This window comes from Prionailurus viverrinus, chromosome B1 (genome assembly GCF_022837055.1).
Source record: "Prionailurus viverrinus isolate Anna chromosome B1, UM_Priviv_1.0, whole genome shotgun sequence".
Lineage (NCBI taxonomy): Eukaryota > Metazoa > Chordata > Mammalia > Carnivora > Felidae > Prionailurus > Prionailurus viverrinus.
In genome coordinates, this window is record NC_062564.1 from 190,545,433 (window position 1) to 190,552,064 (window position 6,632).

The following is a 6,632-nucleotide window of genomic DNA, read 5'->3' on the forward strand; positions in this document are numbered from 1 at the left end:
TTTGTCACCACATGAGGTCTCCATAAATCCTGACCTGAATTAAACAGAAGTGGAAACCACTAGAGTCGTCAACATTCAAGTTTCCTATTATGTTGAGAGAGAGAGGAAAAAAAAAAAATCCAGTTGCTACAATAATTTAGAAAACAATTTAGACAATTAAATACTCATACAGTTAAAAAAAATAAAAAGCAAGTATTCTCTCAATCTGCATTTTCTTTGGAGAAAAAAAGTTTATGAAATTAGAGAAAGAGGGTAAGAAAAAGAATTGATGAAAAACAGGTAAATATGAGTGAAAACGAAGGTAGTAACAGTAATAGCATTGATCAAATTCATGCAACTGACAGAATATATTCCATGGCTTTAACCCTTCATGCTACTATTTTCCATTGTTGCAAAATGTGTTCAGGTTAGTTAACTAATTTTTCTCACAACATCTTGGCATTTGAAATACAGATATGGAACACCAAATTCATGGAGATTAAGATTTAGCTAAAATTTTTTCATGTACCCCAAGTGCCGAGCTAGAGTTAAAACCACATATTTTACTCATATTCAGCTGAGGACTCTGGTCTTTAGTCAGGTCTGATTAAACGGCAGAGCTGAAATCAAAACCTGAGTTCTCTGACCTCAAATCTTAATTCGTTCTCCTACACACAACTCTATCTAGAGACCCTCTGAAACTCCCAGGGATCAAGGAATCTATAATTCATCAGGAACTGTCACCATCATATAGGAGATGTTCATGTCTCTCCACATACTCTATTTATGGTTATATAAAGAGAGTAGGGGAGAACTAGGTCCACAGCAGAGTCACCCCAAGGATATTAATTCCCGAATAGCCGAATAGCTTCTGGAATTGGCTTAAACTTTGAGATGATTCTCTAGGGCAGTTTTTCTCACAGTGTGGTTCCTGGGCCAGAAGCCTCAGAAACACCAGAGACTAGAGATGTAAATGTGCAGACCCCACCTCAGACCCACAGAATCAGAAAATCTGGGGGTGGAGGCCAGCAATCTGGGTTCTAACAAGCCCTCCAAGTGGTTTTGATGCTCACTGAAATTTGAGAACCACTGCTTTCTAGAGCTACTTTGTGGTTACCTCTGAACCACTTAAGTATAGAGAATTAAGCAGCACTGAGTGATGGACGGTGCCTGCTGAGCGGAATTCAGCTTCTCCTTGCCTGGTATTTGACAACTGTCTGTTCCTGATAACCTCTAGGGGGCACCAAAATATTTTTATGTACAGCCCCACAGAGGCAACAAATGCTTAGGTTCGTTTTCCAAAGAAATGGTCTTGAGAAGTAGAAATCTTGGAAGCTGCCCTCATTATTACGTCTCAGCCAGTTAAAAAATTCACCATATTTATGGTTTTTTCCAGTTTAATATTACATATTATGGGAATAACGATATCCGCTGTTCATGATTATTGTGAAGATTAAGATACTATCTGTCAAACTGACACAGCAATAGAACAAAGTACCTGGCATAGAACAAAGTCTTCATTAAATAAAGGGCAGTATCACTTTTTCCCTACATTACTACTGCTATTAATAGGTAAGTATTTCTAAAACATTTGTATTGTGATCATAGATTTTATATATATATATAATATATATAAATATATTTTTATATATTATATATTTATATATAAATATATATATTTATAATATAAATATATTAGATTAGATATTTCCATTGATTATTACAATGATCAAGTAACTTCTTGTCCTGAGCCCTGGGAAATCCTGGCAGGGCAGGTTTAGGGCTTTACTTTATGAGTAGAAGAAAGACCACGCCCTGCCCATGCCTGCAGTAATCTATGAACAAAAGAGTAGCGATAGATACGATTAGTTTCATGATACTCATATCCCATGGTACCCTTTGAGGGGGTGAAGTTGGTTTTCTTTTGCCATAATAAAATAACTTGTTGGTGGCTTAGTAACATTAAAATGAGAAGTTTAAAACCTGAGATATGCTGCTAAGTAAGAATGCTTAGGAAGCTTTGGATACGTCACTTAGATTTTCTGGCCATAGTTTTTCTCATTTATATAATGTTGTGATTAGACCAGTTGAACCATAAACAGTTCCTAGATCTTAGTAGTTATATATTTATTAAATAATGTCTGTGTTCCAAACACTTAGTTCTTTGCATGGTCACAACAAACTTCTGATTTAGAGACTATTTTGACCCCCCATTTAGAGTTAAGAAAACTTGGGTTCATGGGAACACATTCAACTGGTCATGTTCTTGCCAGCAAGTAAGTGGCAAAGTAGGAATTAGAGTTCTGGTCTGATACCAAAAATCTCATAAACATGATACACTTTCTCAAATTCTATCATTTGACTACACTGTGTAATGACTTGTTCTATATATAATTAGGGCAAAAATGTTTTAGGGGATGTGAAGGTGGAGTAGAAAGGCATTCGAACATTATATAGTATAATTGGGCAAGAACAACAACAAAAACAAAATGTTAAAGGAATAGTTTATACCCAATGATGCAGGTTAAAAATACACATTAACATTAAAAAGCCCAAGGGAAAATACACAGAAACATTTTAATGGTTTTATGAGGTTAAAATAAATTGGCAAGAATTTAACCGTCAAGGGAAAAGGAAATACCATTGTAAATGATTTTAAGTTGCCTGATCTTTTGACTTTACTAAATCTAAAAATGTGCCTCCTGAATTTTCACAAGAGAAAAAAAAAATATTCCTGTGTTCCTTGAGAATGAAGGGACAGAAAACCCTCATACCTTCTGCAGGCTCCTACTAGTTTAAGAAAAGTTGACCTTCCTCCTATGGGTCATAATATCAGGCTAAAATTACAAAGAATTTGCTCTAGTCTAACATAAATTCAAAGTAAAATAATTTCAAATTCCAAGGCTAAATATTATATATTTTAGATAATAATCAGCTCTGATTAACAGAAGCTGCTCATAACCACTATTGCAAAATTGTAGTTCAAAGTTCAAGGTTGCCTGATGGACAAAAAGCCATTTTCTCAGAGAAAGAGTCACATTAGTGTCTTAGTCGAAGAGTTGGCAAACTTTTTCTGTAAACAGATAGTAAGTTTTTTGGGCTTTGCGAGCCAATGGTCAAAATTAAGGATATTTACAGACACTAATAGAGTAAAGAGAAAGCAAATTTCCACAAATGTTTTACTGATGTAATTAAATACATAACGATCGGTTACAATTCTTTGAAACCTCGATCTACTTAATTATTTAATTAATTACTTAATTATTTTTAGGGGGATAGCATTTCATTTCATTGGGGTCTGAAGTATTTCCTGTCATCAAATCAATTGCTAAATTTAATATAGAAAATAATGTTTAGCTCCCTGGCAATACAAAGCATGTGACAGGTCTGAGCTGGCCTTAGTCCAAAGAGGTGGTTATTCAATGTGTGAGGTCATAGTTTCCTAAAGGGTTATGTTAAAATTCAAAGGGATGTTGTAAAGATAAAAGCTCTGAGCTCTGAAGGGGCTGTTCTGTGACAAGCAGTAAATGTCTTCCTCAGTATTATCTACTGCTCTCTCTATTTCTTCAGCTCTGAAATGCAATTTTGCAAAAGCATTTAAAGAAAATTTAAATTCATTTCATTTTAATATAAAATAAATTAGTACAAGATATGCTGCATATCCATTTCCTGCATGTGCTTATCTGTTGAACCAGATGGTCCTCATGTATAGAATGAAGATAAGAATAAGTAACATTTATTAAGTATTTACTATGGGCAGGCATCATTCAGAGTGTTTTACTTTATATTCTCATTTAACCCTCCTTGAAAACTGTTTTCCCTAAGAGATGAGGAAGTTGAGGGACAGGAAGGTTGAGTAACTTGCCCACATTGCTGTGGCGAGGAGGGAAATGAAGCCAGGAAAGGTTATGTACCTTGTGTAAGGTTGCTCAGTTAAGAAAGGGTAGAGCTAGGATCTTAACCCAAGCAACCAGAGTCGAAAACAGCAGGCCTCTTACTAATTCATGAATCATAGGAAATTCATGATAATAAAATGAAAACTATGGATATGAAAGAACTATATAAACTGTCAAACAATGTCCTAATATTCTTATTTGCACTATGCCTATTATTAATTGAAGATGGTGAATGCAAGCAACAACATACACACATTTAGTCAAGACTCACTGGGCTGAATACAATCTGACTCGAGCCAACCCTTTTATTCTCCTTCTTTCCATAGTAATGGAATTCTTTCTTTCATTGCGCAGCGTTGGTGGTATAGTGGTGAGCATCGCTGCTTTTGTTTCTCTTTCATAACTTAGGATACACTGTCTTTATATAAAAAGGAATAAAACCAAAGGGGTATTTTTCCACTGAAATGGCATGGAAATTCGGTAATATATTTTCTATGTCAATTTAGAGGAAAAAAACATTATAGCAAGAAGAATCTCTAAGTATAAACAGTGTTTGACTTTTCAGGAAGCACATGCCTGAAAACAGAAAAATAGTAGTTCAGGTGTTGCTAACTAGTCGTATCTTACTGTGTAAGAAGAATCTACTCAAAGCTGCGTGTTCCTCCTTATGATTGTAAGATATCACAACTGAAAAATTATCTTTAGTATGATTGCCCAAGCAATATAATGAAAAATTATGCAAAATAAAATGCAAATTCTAATGCCGTTTTAAAAAGTGTATCAAAATAAAGTAACTTCTAAAAGCTGGCTCATTTATTCCAAATTGCTTTATTTGGGGCTAAATCTGTTTGGAATTATAGTCATAACATTTTCGTTTGTGCATTTGTGTCATCTATATATTCCTCCTCATTAGTAGCTTTTCCAGGATCATAATTTTTACTTTTATTTTTCTTCCTTAAACTCTCATATGTGGAAAACAAGAGATTGCATATTATCCTACCTCAAAGGAGTTGTGAAGATGAAGTAAGTTAATACATAAACACTTGGAGACTTCCGGTTCTGAAACAAGATGTCCTAGGCTCACATATCCCCACTTCTCGTCTTTAAGTACAACTAAATGCCATTCAAATAATTCAACAGGTTATAATAAAAGGGCCCAGAGAATTAAAAAAAAAAAAAAGTAAGTGGACTGGCTAAGAAGGTCAGGAACTGAAGCTTGACAGCAGTGTGAGTTTCCTGGGTTTTCTTTCTGTCTCACGTAGTGCCAGGAAAGGGCAAGCCCATGAGAGACTTAGAGGGGAACCTGAACCCGCTGCTGCCTAACATCAGCTGGCTGACCTCTACCCAACCACTGCTGCACAATGGTCAGGACACCAGCAGACAAGCTGATGCGTCTGCAGGGAAGCATTGGTGGCACCCAGCATTTCCCTGTCCTCCACTCAGTGGCATGAGAGACTCAGGCCCAATGTCTGCTGGCTCTCCACTGTCCCCTCACTCCCTGCCCCCTGCCACCTGGCAGATGACCCGGGATATTACTTCAGCTCCCACAGGCAAGACACAGTAAGGACTGAGCAGGAGCCCCAGCAGCTCTCACCAGGAGAGCGAAACAGACCAAAATTGCATTGCAAACTCTGGAAACTAAAGTCCACATAAGTAGGCCAGGCCCTACATGCTAAATCTAAACACAGCGACTACAAGCTAAAATAGAAGATTTAAATAGGATGAAGAGTCTCCTAACATAACCAGAATGCCCAGGATGCAATAGGAAAATCACTCACCATACCAAGAACTGAGAAAACCACAATTTGAATGAGAAAAAGACAATTAACTGATGCCAGTCAGATGGTGAAAGGGGATACCAAGGCATTCTTAGGGGGAAAAAATCCAGCAGTCCTACCTTAAGGACATGGCTAAAGAAAGTTCTTTAAGACAAAAGGAAATTATAAAGAAAGGAATCTTGGAACATCAGGAAGAAAAAGCAATGCAAAGAGTAAAAATATGGGTAAAGATGGTCTATTTTCCTTCCATTCTTGTGCTTTCTAAATCATGTTTGATGGTTAAAGCAAAATTATCACACTGTATTATGTGATTCTCAGTGTTTGTAGACAAAATAATAAAGACAACGGTATTATAAACAGGCGAGGGTAAAGAGAAAGGGAGGTAAAGTTTCTGCACTTCACCCAAACTGGTAAAATATCAACACTAGCACACTGTTAAGTTATGTATATACAATGTTATGCCCAGAACAAGCACACACACACACACACACACACACACACACACACACACACACACACAAAGTATGCAAAGAGATATACTCAAAACCACTATGGAGATATCAAAATTGAGTTCCAAAACATCTTCAAATCACCCATAGAAAGCCAGAAAAATATAACATAAAGGAAAACCACTGAAAACAAATAGAAAACAAAAAGAGAATGACAGACTTGAGCTCTAACATATATCAAATATTACATCAAATATAAATGATATAAATGTTCCAATTAAAAGAAACAGATTGGCAGAGTATGTTCAAAATCATGACCCAACTATGTGCTATCTATAAGAAACTCAATTCAAACATTACAAGTAGGTAGTTAGAAAGTAACATGATGGAAAAATGTATACCATGCAAACATTAATCAAAAGAAGGTAGGAGTAACTATATACATATCAGATAAAGCATATTTCAGAGCAAAGAAAATTACTAGAAACAGAGAGGTACATTGTGTAATGACAAAAGGGTCAATTCACCAA